We start from the raw sequence: 20,944 nt of genomic DNA, 5'->3' as shown, positions 1-20,944 counted from the left end.
TGACCAACAAGCACATGAAAAGATGCTCAACATCACTAATCATTAGGGAAATGCATATCAAAACCACAATGAGATACCACCTCACACCGGTCAGAATGGCTAAAATTAACAAGTCAGGAAACAACAGATGTTGGTGAGGATGCAGAGAAAGGGGAACCCTCTTATGCTGTTGGTGGGAATGCAAGCTGGTGCAGCCACTCTAGAAAACAGTATGGAAGTTCCTCAAAAGGTTGAAAATAGATCTATCCTATGACCCAGCAATTGCACTACTGGGTATTTACCCCAAAAATACAAATGGAGCTATCCAAAGGGGACACCTGCACCCTAATGTTTATAGCATCAATGTCCACAATAGCCAAACTATGGAAAGAGCCCAGATGTCCACTGACAGATGAATGGATAAAGATGTGGTATATATATACAATGGAATATTATGCAGACATCATAAAAATGAAATCTTGCCATTTGCAACAACATGGATGGAACTAGAGGGTATTATGCTAAGCAAAATAAGTCAATCAGAGAAAGACAATTATCATATGATCTCGCTGATATGTGAAATTTAAGAAACAAAACAGGATCATAGGGGAAGAGAGGAAAAAATAAAACAAGATGAAATCAGAGAGAAAGACAAACCATAAGAGACTCTTAAGCATAGGAAACAAACTGAGGGTGGCTGGAGGGAAGGTGAGTGGGGAGGATGTGATAGCTGGATGACGGGCATTAAGGAGGGCACGTGATGTAATGAGCACTGGATGTTATATGCAACTGATGAATCACTGACATCTACCTCTGAAACCAATAATATATGTTAATTGAATTTAAGTTAAAAAAAAAAACAACAGAAACAAACACACAAAAAGCATCAAAAAAGAATTTATTAATATTTTTCAAAGAGGAAATGGACCCTAGAAGAGAATAAAAGTACTCAATTATTAATGACCGCAAATACTTATTCTTTGGAACTCTGTGTTTTCTCATTGTTGAAACAGGAGAATTGGTTTCTTGTCTTACAGCAACATGTAACTTCCTCAGAAGTGAAAACCTCATGGGATGCCTGGGTGGCTCAGATGGTTGAGCGTCTGCCTTCGGCTCAGGTCATGATCCCAGGGTCCTGGGATCGAGTCCCGCATCGGGCTCTCTGCTCCTTGGGAGCCTGCTTCTCCCTCTGCCTCTCTCTCTCTTTCTGTCTCTCATGAATAAATAAATAAAAATCTTAAAAAAAAAAAAAAGAAAGAAAACCTCATGTAACCCTAAGTCTTAAGAAGTTTAGTAATTCATATTTACCCCAAAGATACAAAAGTAGGGATCCGAAAGGGTACGTGCACCCCGATGTTTATAGCAGCAATGTCCACAATAGCCAAACTGTGGAAAGAGCCAAGATGTCCATCAACAGATGAATGGATAAAGAAGATGTGGTATATATATACAATGGAATATTATGCAGCCATCAAAAGGAATGAGATCTTGCCATTTGCAATGACGTGGATGGAACTGGAGGGTATTATGTTGAGTGAAATAAGTCAAACAGGGAAAGACATGTATCATATGATCTCACTGATATGAGGAATTCTTAATTGCAGGAAACAAACTGAGGGTTGCTGGAGTGGGGGGTGGGGTGGGAGGGATGGGGTGACTGGGTGATAGACACTGGGGAGGGTATGTGCTCTGGTAAGCGCTGTGAATTGTGCAAGACTGTTGAATCTCAGATCTGTACCTCTGAAACAAATAATGCAATATATGTTAAGAAAAAAAAAAAGAAGAAGAAGGTAGCGGGAGGGGAAGAATGAAGTGGGGAAAATCGGAGGGGTAGATGAACCATGAGAGATGATGGACTCTGAAAAACAAACTGAGGGTTCTAGAGGGGAGGGGGGTGGGAGGATGGGTTAGCCTGGTGGTGGGTATTGAGGAGGGCACATTCTGCATGGAGCACTGGGTGTTATGCACAAACAATGAATCATGGAACACTTCATCTAGAACTAATGATGTAATGTATGGGGATTAACATAAGAATAAAAAAAAAGAAGTTTAGTAATTCATCTTCAGGGTTTGCACAAGTAATCTATTTTCTGGAATTATTTTGTTACTTTACTGCTTATTTTATTACTTATGTTTAATGGGTACAGGTGTATAATTTATCTCCTTATGTAGATTACAGTTTCAGTGATAGAGTAGAGACGAAGAGTATAGTCAGTTGTCAAGTCCTGGCAATACTATTCAGCCAACTTAATCTCTATAAGCCTAGATTTCTGCATCTGTAATGTGAACTTAAAAATTATGGTCAGTTAAGCGTCTGCCTTCAGCTCAGGTCATGATCTCTGGGTCCTGGGATGGAGCCCCGTGCGCCAAGCTCCCTGCTCAGCGGGGTGTCTGCTTCTCTCTCTCCCTCTGCCCCTCCCGCCTACTCATGCTCTCTCTCTCTCTCTCAAATAAATAAAATCTTTAAAAAAAATTATGCCTTCTTCTTGACATAATAAATATAAGTCAAAATCTGGCAATATAAAAACACTAAATCAATTTTAAATAACAACAACAGTAATAATAATTTTTTTTAAAAGTCCACGTGCAACTCTGTAAGTGAACATCACTCCCTTACATCCAAAAAATACTTAATTCCAAAAGAAAACAGCATTCTGGGATGCCTCTACAAATTATGGTATCATATTAAAAGAGTCAGATGGGGCACCGGGGTGGCTCAGATCGTTAAGCGTCTGCCTTCGGCTCAGGTCATGATCCCAGGGTCCTGGGATCGAGTCCCGCATCGGGCTCCCTGCTCCTTGGGAGCCTGCTTCTCCCTCTGCCTCTCTCTCTCTCTCTGTCTCTCATGAATAAATAAATAAAATCTTTAAAAAAAAAAAAAAGAGTCAGATGGGTGAGAATATTATCTGTGGTCTTCTTCTGATATGTGTCGATTAAGGAAATGTAAACATATACCATGAGTGACAGCGAATTCCCTGAAACCCCAGTGCAAGTTTGGAAAGGAACAAAATTCCAATGATCACCTTACTCAAAAACATCTTTTGTGTCTTTGTTAGAATTAGAAACAATGCCAGGCGCCTCGGTGGCTCAGTTGGTTAAGCGACTGCCTTCGGCTCAGGTCATGACCTAGAGTCCCAGGATCAAGTCCCGCATCGGGCTCCCTGCTCAGCAGGGAGTCTGCTTCTCCCTCTGACCCTCCTCCCTCTCATGCTCTCTGTCTCTCATTCTCTCTCTCTCAAATAAATAAATAAAATCTTTAAAAAAGAATTAGAAACAATGCCTAAGGAGGCCCACAAACACCAAGAAGTAGAATTAGAAATCAGTTTATAAAATCGGGGTTCCTGGGTGGCTCAGTTGTTAAGCATCTGCCTTCGGCTCAGGTCATGATCCCAGGGTCCTGGGATCGAGCCCCATGTCGGGCTCCCTGCTCTGCAGGAAGCCTGCTTCTCCCTCTCCCACTCCCCCTGCTTGTGTTCCTGCTCTCGCTCTCGCTCTCTCTGTCAAATAAATAAATAAAATCTTAAAAAAAAATAGAAGAAATCAGTTGATAAAATCAATTGGTACACAGAAAATAAAATAACAGTGGAAAATTCTACCAGGGGCAAAAGAAAATACTACCCCAGATCTTGAAACACTATATGGAACATAGTGGAACATTCTTTTTGGCATTTTTGAGATTTACTACAGAGACAGATTATAAAATAGAAAGAATTATATTCTGTAAGTATCACACAATTTCACTTGCTTCCTCAAGAAAGTAGGCTACACGATGTGGATGGAACTGCAGGGTATTATGTTGAGTGAAATAAGTCAAACAGAGAAAGACATGTATCATATGATCTCACTGATATGAGGAATTCTTAATCTCAGGAAACAAACTGAGGGTTGCTGGAGTGGGGGGTGGGGTGGGAGGGATGGGGTGACTGGGTGATAGACACTGGGGAGGGTATGTGCTCTGGTAAGCGCTGTGAATTGTGCAAGACTGTTGAATCTCAGATCTGTACCTCTGAAACAAATAATGCAATATATGTTAAGAAAAAAAAGAAGAAGAAGGTAGCGGGAGGGGAAGAATGAAGCGGGGGAAATCGGAGGGGTAGACAACCATGAGAGACGATGGACTCTGAAAAACAAACTGAGGGTTCTAGAGGGGAGGGGGGTGGGAGGATGGGTTAACCTGGTGGTGGGTATTGAGGAGGGCACATTCTGCATGGAGCACTGGGTGTTATGTACAAACAATGAATCATGGAACACTTCATCTAAAACTAATGATGTAATGTATGGGGATTAACATAAGAATAAAAATAAATAAATAAATAATAAAAAAAGAAATTAGTTAAAAAAAAAAGAAAGTAGGCTATAGATGGGCGCCTGGGTGGCTGAGTTGGCTGGGCGACTGTCTTCGGCTCAGGTCATGATCCTGGAGTCTCAGGAGAGGGAGAGGGAGAAGCAGACTCCCTGCCGAGTCAGAAGTCCAATGTAGGGCTTGATCCCAGGACCCTGGGATCATGACCAGAGCTAAAGGCAGACACTTAACCATTTGAGCCACCCAGGCGCCCCCTTCTGTTTATTTTAAGATAAGAAAATTGTCCTCCAACTTTTAAGATTGCTTTCAAGATTTTTATTAATCATTTAGTAACAATTAACTTGATTTCATCTGGAATTTATTAGTGTATATATACAAATATGTATATACACATATATAATACATTTATATGTATTATATATGTATATATGTGTGTGTATACATGCATATAACATATCCCACACCAAATCCAATAAAGTTATGCAACAGAAAACAAAAAAGCAGGACACACAGTGAGAGATAATATTTGCCATGTATACGACTGAAAATATGTTATTTGTGTCTCTTACATACGTCAGTATGTAAAGACTTAAAAACCATAAGAGAAAGACAGGGAACCCAAAAGACACTTGGACAATTTATGGAACAATAATTCACAGAAGGGGATACCCAATGGTTAGGTAGCCTTTGAAAATACACTCAACTTCACTAACAATTACAAAAATACATATCAGAGAACCAGGAAGATACTGTACTTCACCATGATGCTGACAAAAATATCAAACAGATCATCTCAAGGGCTGGTGAAGACGTGGGAAAATAGAAACTGCCAGACACTATTGGTGGTATGGTAAACAAGTATGTTAATTCTAGAGTATAATTCGGAAATATTATTGAATTGAACACGTATATGCCCTCTGACACTTCAGTTTTATGCCTGAATATAAACTCAGTACAGACAGCTTTACGGGGAGACATACAAAAGTATTCACCAATTAAGATATAGGTGAACATAGGGGCACCTGGGTGGCTCAGTTAGTTAAGCGACTACCTTCGGCTCAGGTCATGATCCCAGGGTCCTGGGATCGAGTCCTGCATCGGGCTCCACCTGCTTTGCCGGGAGCCTGCTTCTCCCTCTCCCTCTGCTGCTCCCCCTGCTTATGATCTCTCTCTGTGTCAAATAAATAAATAAAATCTTAAAAAAAAAAAAGATACAGGTGAATATAAAAGTGAGTGATGCAAATGAAAAAAATATAACACAGAAGTTACTAAGAATCATTTAGATTTAAATCATTAACATGCAGAGATCTGAAAAAATAGCCCTGGGTGACAAGATCAGAATCAGAACAGAACATCACACAACAATTCATGCATATTAAGTACAAAGCTGTAAATGACTATGCGAGAGAGAAGAGGATTTGGGGAATGAATTTGAGGGAACTGACTGTGTATTGACATGTACATGTACACACACATTCCTAGAGTCCTGGACTGATGAAGGCAGTGTGCTTGAAAGGAGGCACATAAGGGGTGCCTGGCTGGCTCAGTTGGTAGAGCATATGACTCTTGATCTTGGGGTTGTGAGTTCGAGCCCCATGCTGGGTGTAGAGCTTATTTAAAAATAAAATCTTAAAAAACAAAAAAGAGGGGTGCCTGCGTGGCTCAGTGGGTTAAGCATCTGCCTTAGGCTCAGGCCATGATCCCAGGGTCCTGGGATCGAGCCCTGCATCGGGCTCCCTGCTCAGCGGGAAGCCTGCTTCTCCCTCTCCCTCTGCTCCTCCTCACCCCATTCTCTCTCTCTCTCAAATAAATAAATTCTTTAAAAAATCTTTAAAAAAAAAAAAAGAAAGGAGGTATATGATGATGAACCCAATTAATACAAAGGAGACAGACAGGCAGACAGAGACACTGAACATGTCCCCTACACCTACCTAGTACTGAGCTATTCAATAAAATATAATGCGAATTATACATAATTTTTAATTTTACACTAGAAACATGAAAAAAGGAGACAAATGAAATAAACATATGTTTTATTTGACTCAATATATCCAAAATACCATTTTAGCATATAATAAATACGTTTTACATTCTTTTTTTTATACTAAGTCTTCAAAATTCAGTGTGCATTTTACACTTAGAGCACATCTTAGTTGGATTTGCCACATTTCAAGTCCTCACTGGCTAGTAGGTAAAGGCTACTGTACTGCACAGCACAGATTATAAAGGATATTCTTTCTTTTCTTTCCTAATTATTTATGCAAATTTACTGTGTGCAAATTGCTTACATTTCCTCTGATCTGCTCTTTAATGAGCTACTTCTTTCTTTCTTTTTTTTTGTAGGAAAAAATAGTTTATGAAATTCCTTTTTTGTTGTTGTTGAGCTACTCTTTTCCATTGAATAGTTGAGTTTTTAATTAACCATTATTATACAGACTTATTTATTGTTGCTTAAATACAGCTAAATATCTGGCAAGGTACCAGATATTTCTTTTTAATTTTTTAAAATAGTAATTCTCACATTTTCATTGTACTTTAAAAGCTTTAAGAACAATATTAACATACCTTGTTAAGTGGTGGCTGGATTTGAACCCAAACCCATCTGATAACAAAGCCAGTGAATTTGAAATTCTGGGTAACCTTATAATGTGATTATTAGATTTGCCTACCTGAAAAAGAAAAGAACAATATTGTCAATTTCATCTCAAAGGTACAATAATTTCAATGGTAGCAGTAATTCACTAAATCCCCAATACAATCTATAGAATATAGCTTTATTTAGAATTTAGAATGTTATTAATATAAATTTCTATGGCACTACAGATATTCTTTTATGGAATAGAAACATTTTTTGTTAGAGTGATGGAATATTTAATGAGAAGAATAAGAAAAGCATAAGAAGAGGAAAATAAACTAGATGAAATAATATAATGTAAAAAGAAAATGTTCTGTGTTAGACTTTTCTAGTCTTCTTGAGGACTTTTGGCCTATCTTTTCCCTACCATTTATCACACTACTAAAATTATCTTTTTTTTCTGCTTCTACTAGCAATTGAGCTCCATATATTGAAGATCTGCTTCTGAGCTAATAGAGCTATGATTATCTCATAGGAGGTATTTTTTAAACTACCTGTCAACACAATAAGAAAATATACAAGTGATCATTTAAAATAATATTTAAGAATGAATATTGATAGGGGCGCCTGGGTGGCTCAGTCAGTTAAACAGCCGACTCTTGATTTTGGCTCAGGTCATGATCTCAGGGTCCTGGGATCAAGCCCTGGATCAGACTCCAAGGTCAGTGGGGAGTCTGCTTGAGATTCTCTCACTCCCTCTGCCCCTCCCCTCTGTTTGCCCTGGCTCACGTGCTCTCTCTCTCTCTCACTAAAATAAATAAACAAATCTATTTTTAAAAGTATGAATATTGATAGCAGGTGAGAAGTCAAATTATAATGGAGAAAAAATAAGAGAGTAAAGAATATGAAATATATAGGGGAGAATACAGGTAAAGAAGATAAGGTGAAGGGGGTTTGTGAGATAAGATAAAACAAAGACTCTCTAGGGAAACAAGTTTATTGAATTGAAGAAAATAAGAGGGGATAAAGTGATCAAAAGAGAGCAGTTGAGGCGGTTGGGTGGCTCAGTTGGTTAAGTGTCTGCCTTCGACTGAGGTCATGATCCTGAGGTCCTGGGATGGAGCCCCATGTCGGGCTCCCTGCTCCACAGGGACCCTGCTTCTCCCTCTCCCTCTCCCTCTGCCTGCTGTCCCCCTCCTTGTTTGCTCTCTCTCTCTCAAATAAATAAATAAATAAATATATATATATATATATATATATACTACCATTTATATATATATTATATATATATATATTAGGGCTCCATCTCAGGACTCCAAGATCATGACCTGAGCTGAATGAAGGCAGACACTCAACCGACTGAGCCACCCAGGCACCCCTAGCCCATACTTTTTCAATTGAACTTTCTTGCACTGGTGTCAAACTCTATGAACCATAGATGTGTGGGTTTATTTCTAGACTCAAAATTCTATTCAGTTGATTTATATGTTTAGAACTGTGTAAGGACCACACTGTCTTGATTAACATGGCTTTGTAGTAGGTTTTGAAACTGGGAAGTGTAAGTCCTCCAACTTCGTGCTTCTTTTTCAAGATTGTTTTGGCTACTCTGGATTCCTTGCATTTCCAAATGAATCTTAGGGTCAACTTGTCAGTTTCTGCCAAAAAAGGCAATCACAATATTGGTACAGAATGCCTTGAATCTGTAGATTTCTTTTGGGAGTATTGCCATCTTGGCAATATGACGTCTTCCATTACATGGACAAAGGATGCTTCTTCGTTTATTTATAGCTTTTATATTTTTTTGATAATGTTTTATAGTTTTCATTGTGCCAGTTAAATCTATTCCTAAGTATTTTCTATATGACTGCATATAGATTTGTTTTCTTAATTCCATTTTGCACTGTTCATTGCTCATGTGTAGAAATACAACAGATTTTAAATTTCTGGATAAAACCCCTGGGGTGACAAAAGACCAGGATGCAGGACTGCTTAGCAAGAGCAGAAACAGAAAATCCAAAGTCTTTCTTGCTAAGAACCTGCCTTTCCCAGCTAACAGTGGGACGATGTTTATATTTCTGACACTAGGAAGCCCAAAACCTGTTATTATGGGTTCCTAATCTAAGCATTTTTTTGCAGAAAATGTGAAAAATATGCATAATTGTTTACCCTCTCAAGGAGATCTGTTGCTGAACTGCATTATGACTAGTGGGTTTTTACCTTGACCCTAAGCTGAGGGTTGTCCTGCCCCTGGGTCTGATAGTCTCCTCAGCCCCACTCAGATCTCAGTCATCTGTCTCAATCTGTGCCTTTCAAACCAAATCTAAATGGAAAGGAATGTTAGTCATGTAACTCAGTCTATATCACTCCAAACATCAGTCCAATTGAACAAAACCGGTTTGGCATCTGCTGGTGGGATACTATCCGTACGAGATAGGCAATGTGTTATTTTAGGAATGATATTATCATCTCAAATATTAGCATGAAATTCAGGACAGCACTCAATCTGAACTCAAATTATCGTATCTTCTATGGTCATTCTCATGGTATGCTAAGTAAATTTCCCTGATTCAAGACACGATTAGGTCTCCCAAAGCAAATCTCTCCCTAAACAATTACCTACCTGTCTGTTTCTTGCTCTCTGGCTCTCTTTCTCTCTGATAGCGAAATACCAGGTATTCCCACATGAAGCACTTTCATTACGGGGGTTTGAGTAAATCCTGTCTCCCCTACTGAGAACAGATAACATAAAGAGATAAGAAAAATGTTTTCTCTCCAGCGTCCTCAGAAACTGAGGTCATTACAGCTTATGGTTAATCTGAGAGTATATATTGCATACAAAAACCTGAACTCATTGACCTCTAAAAAGACATTTTTACTTCTCTTCACCAGTTTAAATACTATTTCACCTGGTAAAATTATGTATCTTTATAGCTGTCTCTTTAATAACTAAAAGAAATCCAGCATAGTTTCATTTTCACATCAATACTTTAACTCAAAATAATTCAGTATATATTACTTTAAATACTCTTGTTATGAATCATGTTTGAAACATTGACTAAAAAAAGACTAGCCTATGAATTGGGAATTTTCATGAATTCTTACTCCATGGTTTTCTCAAAATTATGTCAATTACTGTCGTGTTGTATATAATCACTAAAGACACAATATCATTATCGTACTGATACAATTACCTAAACAATTACCTACCTGTATTCTATAATCTCAAAGTGTGATTTCATTATCTCCTGGGTGGGGGGGACCTGAGCCAGTACATTATCCTTCCCCCATCAGTGAATACACACAGTAATATTTCCACTGTCAGTAAAAATTATAAACAGAATTCTTGATTTTTGTGTGTTATTTTTCCATTATATGACAGGAAAAAAAACATCTTGGCAAAATACTTGACAGAAGAGAATTGCTCGAAACTGTTTCACCTAGCTTTCTAGTTACCTTAACTCTGAGGGAAAATGAAATAGAGAAATGGAGTTGCTCGTGTTTTATATTTAATTTTATTAAAATGGGTCTTTATTCCAAAGTACTATCTTTTGTTATTTTGACATTTAAATTTTTTCGTGATACTTACTTTTTTCATTTAGTTTTATGAATTTTCCTAGTTTCTATTGCTTCGTATTTTGTTTGCATATAATATTGTGGATTTTCTGTAAGCTCTTGCTTTGTGTACTTAGATTATTGATTATCATCCTTTCCAAAATGTATATTTGTACTGATATGTCCATATTAGCAGGGCTTAATCTGTATCCCTAAAGTAAAAATATATAGTCATTATTAGATGTGCAGATTTTCAACCTATATATTTACCAAATTTCTTTTAGGAACATAGATTATTTTTAAATTGGAAAAAACATATTAAAAATAAAAAGTTCTATCACGGTCCAAGGCTCAGCTTAAATTATGTTTTCTGGAAACACTCCAGTGAGTGTGACAAGCGTTTCAAAGATGTGGCCATTAACATGACAAGTTCCTGTAACTGTCAGATCTGGTCACTGGACCTCAGCCCTTGGGTTTCTTTGCGAACTCAGTCTGTCTTACTTTAGAGTTACTTAAGTGCTCACCTGCTGTCTGCAGCTCATCCTCCCGAAGGGGACCAGAGGGACAGGGACAAAGTCTCTTTTTTGGTCCTATTTTTTTCTAGGGCCGGGCACAGTGAATGTTTCCTGTATTTGTTGAATGTGATCAATCAGATTATCCATAAAATAAGAAATTCTAGTTGGCTTCAGCAGATCAAGGCCAGGGGAGCTCATACTCTAAGATAGAAAGCTGCCAAGATTAGGCTCAAGACCTCTGCTTCTCACCATGGTCCCTAAGAGGGGGCTCAGCCAGCCTCTGGGCACCCACACCAGCAATGGGCCTGCGCTGGCTCGCTGCTCCTTGTACACGCTTGCCATCCTCCTCAGGCTCCTGGCCAGGCCCTCTCCTCGCACCTCCAGCGCCTTCACACCTACTCTCTGTGCCGGAAAGGTCTGTCCCCTTCCAGCTGGCCACCTCCTGGGTACCTGGAAAGTTTCAACTCTGTAATAGACGGGCTTGGTCCCTCCCAACAGCACATTCTGCTTTTCCTTCTTGCCCTTTCCCACAATTGTCACTCTGGATCTGTGTGAACATTTGCTTTATGCTCCTCTTTCTTGCTTCATTGGAATCTCCAGAAAGTCCGTCTTGATTATGGCTGGTTCCAGCATCTGGCACAGAGTGGAGAGAACAGAGCTGACTCACTGACACGTGGATAGGCTGCATGTCAGCATGACTGGGACTCTTGTGGAAGGGGCTACCTCGATGCTGCCACCTTCCCAGAACCCCCTCCAGATGCTGGGAAGACAGGTGTGCACCTCATTCTGCTTCCTCCACTTGAGACATGGTCTTATTTCCAGGCAGCTCTTCTGTCTCTACGGGGAGCCTGGCACCTCCCAGGAAAAGCTTCACTGGGTAAGCCAGGCCCCTCTCTTGGCCTCAGTGTCCTCAGCTTTGGTCAATATCAAAGGACAATCGTAAGTTACAAAGCAGAGCCTAGTAGAAATGATATCATTTTGGTGCCTCCAGACCGGAAAGTGGCAGCCAGGCCCACCTGGGTGGCCCTCCTTTGGACCTCAGGTTGGCAGCGAGCAGGGTTAAAGCCCCAAATTCTTCTGCAGTGAGAAAGGAAGCCAACCCCCGGCCTCCCAATTAACTAAAAGCAAATGATTATCCAAGACAACTGGGTGAGACTGATTCAATCAGTGGATGGTCTTAAGAGCAAAGCTGAGAATTCCCCAAAGAAGAAATTCCCAAAATGGAGAACAGCTTCAGCTCTTGCCTGTGTTTCCAGAGATCCTTCCCTACAGACTTCATTGCCCCGTTTCAACTAAAGTAAAATTTCCACGTATTTTGGAAGGACATAAAATACACTTTCTAAGTGAAATCTTCCAAGAGGCTTGCCATTCTCTCGGGTTTGAAGCTTAATGGGGTACCCATAGGACAAGATTCATCACATCAGAGATCGTGGGGAAGATGTTTGCCCAAAGTACTCACGTGTTGCACCAAAAGAAACTGAAGGGGACCCAGTGTACTAAAGAGACAAAGATTCAGAATGTTTCCTACATGGGAAGAAGAGAGTGGGTGGGCCAAATGTTTCTCTGCCCTTGCGTGTTATTAGTACCTTAGGAAAAAGGATTAAAAAGATAAAGACCTCCCTGGATCTGCTTTTCCATATCTACAGCTATTTATTAAATGGAGACCAATCAATCCAGTCTTGGGGCCTGATGGAAGGTGCAGCACTTTTGATTCACTGAATAAAGAGACATTGCAGATTTGTCCATCATCAGTGAGGGGTGAGATATTCCAACCCTACCAGCAGAAGGACATTAGATGCCAAATCTTTCAAGAAAACTGCACAAGATTTCCCACTGGCACTGTCAGGCTAGTAACTGCATTTCTGGCATATTTTTATTAAAGATAAGAAAGAGAGAGGTCTCAGTTTAACTTACATCATTAGGTCTACACCCAAGGGTAGGGACCAAAGTATTAGCTATTCACAGAAGAAACACCAGGGCCCAGATCAAAGAACAGTATTTTCCCAGGAGTTCAGATATCCTTTATGTACAAGGGAATGTCCCTGTAACATGCCAAATCACTACTTAGGAATTTTCTTGAAGGGGAATTGAAGGGTGGGACCTCCATCTGTTAAAACAACAGCATGAACTAGAATGCTCCAGGGCTCATACCATGAAGGGCATATCAGCCATGGCTCATCAGGGAGGCTTCACCATGAACCAGGTCAGAGCCATGACAGGGCAGGCATCCAGATCCTCTCTGGACACAGATCTTTAAGAATGAACCATCATATGGGGCACCTGGGTGGCTCAGTCGGAAGAGTGTGTGACTCTCGATCTCGGGGTTGTGAGTTTGAGCCCCACGCTGAGTGTAGAGATTACTTAAATTAAAAACTTTAAAAAAAATCATAGTTTAATAAAGCCTTGATGGAAGATTACACAAACATTCACAGGGAATGGACCAGCAACTCTGTGGTACACAATGGCCACATGGAAGCATCCAGGTCTTTTTAAGTTCCTTGTGCTCCAACTTATCCTCTGTAATGTGCGCAGAGCTCATGTATGCTCTTCTATCGAAAGCAGATGTGTGTCGTTTTCCAGCTGAGACCATTTTCAGTGAGAGAGACAGTGCCCCAAGGAGGTCAGGGTGTTGTCCCAAGGGGCAATTTTATCCATCAAAAAAAGAATTTCCCAATGCTTTTTGCTAAATCTTTTCCATGTGAAATACTTATTTTACAACTTGAACTTGAATCCTTATTATAGAATAGAATGTACTACAAAGAAATTAATACAAACTTTGCACAAATCAAGTTTGCTCCACTATTCCTTCTTTCCATTTGTCTCTGTTTAGGCAATGATAAAACTGTGACTTAAAAAAAAAATTATAGAACAGGGGCACCTGAGTGGCTCCGTGGGTTAAGCATCTGCCTTCGGCTCAGGTCATGATGTCAGGGTCCTGGGATCAAGTCCTGCATCGGGCTCTCTGCTCCGCGGTAAGTCTACTTCTCCCTCTCCCTCTGCCCTCCCCTGTCCCCCACTTAAACCTACTCTCTCTCTCTCTCAAATAAAATAAAGTCTTTTTAAAAAAATAGAAATTGTAGAATGGACATGCAAATAGGCAGATATTCCTCATGGGCCTTTTTCTTGGGGTATACCTCAAAGACTTGTGTTGGTTTCTCCTATGACCGAGGAAATGAACAGCAGATCTGTAAGTGCCATTTCAACCACACTGTTGTGACTGACGTGCTACCAAGGCATGAAGTGAATGAAGAAGGGGATCCAATGGAGTACTTGTAAGTTGACAGAAATACCTGTGGTACTTCCCATAGGAATTCCTTGTGACCACATCTTAGCCGAGCCAGTAACACACACTTTAAGAGGTTCAATACTTTCTTCACCTGAACACTTGGCATACAGCAACCAGCCACCTGACCTTCACCTGTTCCGCGGCCAGAAGGGGTCTCAGTGCACAGAGGCCATTAAGGAGAGTTGCTGCGGCGACCAGGGACTATCCAAAGCCCTGCAGCAGGCTCCCCTCTGCCGCTGGCCAGCCACCTGCCACCCTCCTGTTCCTCTCCAACCTCGGTTCCCCGCTGGAGCTGTTTGGGGAACAACCAGCCAGCCTCAAATCCTGACCTCGGACCTGCACAAAGTCCCGACTGCTTGGGCCGGGAGTGAGTCCCAACTCTCCCACCCAACGGAAAGGATGCTCTGACCTTCTTCCCACCAAGATCTGACTAGATCGCTAACCGGTAAATCCCAATTTGCGCCCCAGAGGCAAAACAGTGGCTTCTTGCACCTAAGGCTTGCCCCACTTCAACAGGCGTTCACAGGAGGCGCCCGACAACTCAAGGGACCTGGACCTGACCCAGAACTTGACACTTCTGGTCCCCAGTTCTCAGGCGCAGCAGTCAGAGAGTGACAAGACTCCCTTGTGGAGTCCCCATGCTACACTCCACACGCCAGCTGGGTGTAATGTTCTTGCGGAAGCTCCAGCCTAGACTCCCACCCCAAACTTGCACCAGCTCCTGGTTGGACGCCGCAGTCGCACGCACGCACTCAGGTAGAGTCTGAGAGCGACAGCGGGGACCTCAGCGGAGCAGGTGCCTTCTGACGGCCCTGCGGGGAGCGGGGCTCCTCAGGGCCAGTCCACAGGGACATCAACCCACCCAAACCTGACTCCTAGCACTGTCCTTGGCCTGCGGAAATCCCATCCACAGGGAAATACAGGACCCATACATACTACCTGGGTCTTTCCAAACCTATGACAAAGAAAAAAATAGAAAGTATAAATATTAATTGTAAAATGCAAAATACATTACTACATATGCTCTAGGCATAAAGGGGATGTTTCCAATGACTTTAGGGCAATTAGATTTGAGAATTCAGGTGAGATGGATATATTTAGGGAAAAACTCAACTTGCCCAAAACAGCTCAAGGAGAAATGGTTGTCCTATAATCACTTAAAAACAGCATTAGTCCAAACTCTTCCTATAAAGAAAACATCAGACCAAACTGATTCATTAGGACATTCATTTAATGAATAAATTTTTACCTAAGATTTTAGATACTAGTAAGACTTGGCATACATAATTTATTCCAAAGCTATCTTAACATGATCTAAACCCCTAAACATAGTGTCAATAAAGAAAAATATTACAGGCCTTATTGATGCCATGATTAGCAACTAAAAAAAAAATATTAACAATTCTAATCCAGAAATACATAAGGATACCTCATGACCTAACTGGGTTATTCCAAGAACACAAAACATTCTGTTAATATAAGAAAAACCTATCTAAATCACTACATGAGCAGGTTACAGGATTAGAAATTGTATTATGGTAATTAATGAAAAAAGGGAATTAAAATTTTCAAAATCTGTAGAGGAGGAGGAAATAAACTGAGCTAATCAGAAGTAAATGGACTCCTTTGGCAGAAATTGATAATACATAATATCATACTGAATGTGAAATGGGAAATATAGACAATGATGCCACCCCTTGCTATTATAACTCAGTAATATAGGCTATGCTTCATAATGTAAAAGGTATTTTCTTTTCCTACTTGCCCTAATGCAACTTTCCATAATTCAGTGAACGTAAACCTAGTCCATGTTTTTGTTTTTTACTGCATATGTATGTGCATCGAAGAATAATCAATGTTATTTATTGCTGAAGCTCTTATTTTTATAAATGTCATACTATAAATACTGATTTTTCACTGAACATTGTATACCAGAACTCTCAACTATATAGTTCTAGTCTATTTTGAATTATGCAGGATTATTACCTTACATGAGATTTATTTGGGAGCTCTGTTGTATAAGTACATGCAAGTTTCTTTAAAGGATACATCCGGTAGCAGGGGTGCCAAATATCCACAACTTCAATAGGAATATCAACTAGAAATATTTCCTAGTGGCTGTGCAGAGTGACTAAGCAAATCATACTCATTGCACTTGCTATTTCCCCACCTACTCTCAATCTTATTTGTAGTAACAGATGGGAGATATTTGCAAAATGAAGTAGATCTATATGTCATACTGCCTTGGGAAGATGTGGGAGACACGCTTTATTCTGTAATTAGCAGGACACGATTTGGGTTAAAAATCTAAAGTATGTAAAACACATTATACAGTGTAGGAAAAAGCATACCAGACTGACAGAAAATGCTCCAAAATGCTTGAGAAATGATTCTGTATCCTAAAGCTCAAAATTAGGAAAATCATTTCAAAGCTGGACATTCAGACACCAGGCTATTCCTCAAAAACTCTGGCTAACAACATGGCATTTAGATGTTCAACTGGGTACTCTCAGATTTTGTGACATCTTATTGTCCAAGAGCCTCTTTTGAAGCCCAAACTGCTATTCATTGACAGCTATCTTCTCCATGTGTTTGTTGGTTTTACGCTCCACACTCTAATCCAGCTTTTCTCCAAAGCACCATGAACTGCACAGCCAAGGGCCTGAGCCCTGGGGAATACTGCTGCCCTACCAGGAGGGATCATCAGCTCATGGAGCTTTCCTGAAGACAGCATTTATGCACAGGCTCTAGAGAGGCCTTTGCCTTGGGCTGCTGTGTGGATGACTGCGGGATGATGACCTATGGTTGTTTTTTTCTGAAGCTTAGAACCATTTTCTGGAGCCACATTCTTCATCCTAGCGGTGGACCTTTGCAGACCCCTCATCCCAAAGCTGCTGCATTCTCTGGCTCACCCTGTGTTAGCAGAAACCTGACCACTACTAGTTTGAAAACACCCACCCTGCTGTTGTGACTTAAGGGAGGCGCGCACCTGCTGCCCTAAATGCCCAGGATTCAGATGCATGAGCAGCTGATCCTGGAACACAATTTGTCTTGATCCTTCTGAAGCCGAGGTTGCTGTGGAGGACATCAAGTAGCCATTCTGCTGCTGTCCTTGATACAGTGAATAAGGACAGTAGGCCTGCTGCCGCTGCAGCCTCTCCCCCTGCTGACTATAAACTTGCTGCAGAATGAAGGCCCTCGCATTCCAGCTCTGCCTGGTCTCAGGCCCATACTTCTCGAAGTACTGCATGGAAGTCGAAGGATGAAGATAGATCGCTGATTCGTAGCTGTAAGATGAATAGTTGGCATACAGTCTATTCCCCATGTCACCCTGATACTCCGAAGCATAGCTCTGTTCCTTTTTAATGCCTAGGACCCCAGTGTCCCCTGAGCCATCCTGTTGATTGGGAACCCATTGTGTCTCAGGAGAGAAATAGCCCACTCCTCCTGGAAGAGCCTCCAGGGTAGAGGAGCAGGTCTGCTCAGGGGCCCAGATGGGAGATTCTGCCTGGGGGTTCCGGAGGCTTCCACGTGAATGACCCTGGATAGGGAACGCATGCAGTTTCCTAGCTGCAAATATTCTCTGTCTCTCTTTCAGTGGCAGGCGGGCTCTTTTGTTCTGGAACCAGTTCTAAGGAGAAAAGAGACTCATGATTGATCAAGTTGGCTTATTTGGCATCATTCCACAACACAGTTCCATAACGTGGGAGAGAATATAGTTAAGCTTTGTCATTACTTTTACTCAAGCTGCCACACCAGTATGAACTCGTGACTCAATGTATTCTAAATTATCTTTTGAAATTTGTTTTCAAAGGCTACACATAAGAGCCTGACTCATAACTTGACTGCATATTTTATGTGACCGTAAGTATTCTACTTAGCACCTCCAGTCTCCCGGTTCTTTTCTCCCTAAAATGAAGACAGTTATACATGCCAACCATAATCCCTGGGACTTTGGGGGAGGTGGAAATGATACAATGCTTTCTTAGATAATCCATTCTAATAAGCCATGGTTTCTGTAGGTCAGTCATGCAGCATGGGTAATAGTGTTTGAGTGGGGGTCCTTTTGCCCATTTGCTCACTCCTGGAACCCCCTCTGTCTCCAAGCTCAGGAATGCTTTAGGCCATTAGTAGCGCTGAAGCTAGAAGGATCTCTGATCCACTCGTGATGATTGCTTAAAACAAAACTCTTAGGCACAATGAACCTGACACCTCCAAATACTCATTCTTACAACTGTCCAACATAGATAATTTTACAGAAAGCAGAGTTGCGAGAGTCAGTTTGTCAGAGGTTATAGGGCCGGTTAGAAGATCATCTCATGAGGACTCAACTGAAAAACAAGCTCACTTTCTCTAGTGTAACAACAGCCTCCTAGGATCCTCCCCCAAGCTGTGCTCACTTCCTGATCACATCATAGGCATTTTCTCTAAGCACATGCATCCTCAAGTCAACTCTATTTGACCACTCAATTCTTTCCTGGTTATAACCTTGTTCAGATTTTCTACTTATTTGTATGGAATCATTGATTTGTATTTTCCTTACAATGTTTCCAGTTCATGAAACTTTTACAATAGAACATCATTAGTTCCATAGTATTTGCCTATACTTTTACCCTCCAAACCAACCTAGATCTTCCTGTTGTCAAGCAACCAACAAATCAAGTGATTTATGGACAATAACATAAGAGAAATGATAATTTTCTTAACTGTGTGTATAAAAAAATATTGCAATTCTAAAATTTCATACAGCTGATGATTCACCAATCATTTCCAAAATCATAGCTGAGATCCCCTGAACAAGGTATCAGTTCATGATGGGGCTCATGGCTGGCTCAGTCAGATGAGCATGTGACTCTTGATGTCAGAGTCATGAGTTAGCCCCATGTTGGGTGTAGAGCTTATTTAAATAAATAAAACTTAAAAAAAGATATTGGTTCGGGGCGCCTGGGTGGCTCAGTTGGTTAAGCAACTGCCTTCGGCTCAGGTCATGATCCTGGAGTCCCGGGATCGAGTCCCGCATCGGGCTCCCTGCTCAGCGGGGAGTCTGCTTCTCCCTCTGACCTTCCTCCCTCTCATGCTCTCTGTCTCTCATTCTCTCTCTCTCAAATAAATAAATAAAATCTTTAAAAAAAAAAAAAGATATTGGTTCATGCAACAATTCGTTGTGAAGCACCCACTAAAGCTGTGAGGTATTATGCCAAGTGGGGGGTGGGGGGCACTATCAAGACAAGTCCTTTCTCCTGTACTTCAGACCCATGTACCCAACTGTTTACTTCCTATCTCCTCCTGGAGGTATAATTGGCAAACCAAACATCGTTGTGTCCAAAATGAAACTCTAGTGCCTCTGTCTGGCATAAAACCTCCATTCCCAGGCCTTCTCTATCTTAAAGGCAACTTCAATCTTCCATTTGCTTAAGCCAACATTTTGGAGCCTTCTTTATTGCATATGCAATGAGATAGAATGCAGAAATCTCTCAGCAGGGCGCCTGGGTGGCTCAGTTGGTTAAGCGACTGCCTTCGGCTCAGGTCATGATCCTGGAGTCCCGGGATCGAGTCCCGCATCGGGCTCCCTGCTCGGCGGGGAGTCTGCTTCTCCCTCTGACCCTCCTCCCTCTCATGCTCTCTGTCTCTCATTCTCTCTCTCTCAAATAAATAAATAAAATCTTAAAAAAAAAAAAAAAAGAAATCTCTCAGCAAATGATCAGCCCCACCTTGAAAATAACACAAGTCTTTCCAGCTGTCTGTACTTCCACAACCAGTGGCCTGGTCCAAACCATCATTGTCCCGATTCTAGATAACTGCAGTATGTTCTTAACTGGTCTCTGCTTCCAGACTTTCCTCACAAGCATCAGATTTTTCCAGGAAACACAGAACATATTCATACCCACATTGAGATGAGTAAGAAAAGTGACCAAGATGTCAACACTTTGTCCCATGACATGCTATTAAAGTTTTTCTTAATTCCTTTACATTCTCTATAGTCTACAAAAGATGTAGCAAAGCTTTGAATATTTCACTTACATCAATCGCATATATTTGACAACAGAGTCTTTCAGCCAGTTTTTTTCGAGTGATAAAATCAGGGTAAGGAGTATCTTCAAATATGTGATTAAGTAGGCACAATTCATCCTTAGTAAATTTACGTCTGGGTTTTCCAATTACTCTTCTCCCTCTTGTTTCTTTTACTTTGTTATGACCATCTTCATTTGGAGATCCTAAAAAACCTGTAAATGGAAAAGCAAAAGCACTGGGGAATACTGATAGTATCTAGAGGAAAAATAAAAAGACAGTTCACTGGCTAACCATTCATAAAATAAAATTTTTATAAAGTAAAGCCCTGGGGCACCTGGGTGGCTCAGTTGTTAAGCATCTGCCTTTGGCTCTAGTCATGATCCCAGGGTCCTGGGATCAGCTTCAGCGGGAAGCCTGCTTCTCCCTCTCCCACTCCCTCTGCTTGTGTTTCCTCTCTCGCTGTGTCTCTCTCTGTCAAATATATAAAATCTTAAAAAAAAAAAAAAAAAAGTAAAGCCCTACCTCATACCTATTTGTAAGATTACTAATGGGTTAAAGGCCTATCTTTAAAATTATGAGAAAATGAGATTTATGAGCCAGGACATGGAAGGATTTCTTTAGCCTAACAAAGAGTCATACACTACAGGGGAAAAGACAGATAAGAAAATGTTCAGCCTCATTAGTAATTGAAGAAATACAAAATAAGCCAGCTCACACCCATG

This window comes from Mirounga angustirostris, unplaced genomic scaffold, assembly GCF_029215605.1.
Source record: "Mirounga angustirostris isolate CCGP_5_RB_7025 unplaced genomic scaffold, mMirAng1.0.hap1 SCAF_6, whole genome shotgun sequence".
NCBI lineage: Eukaryota > Metazoa > Chordata > Mammalia > Carnivora > Phocidae > Mirounga > Mirounga angustirostris.
This window is presented reverse-complemented; position numbering follows the sequence as displayed.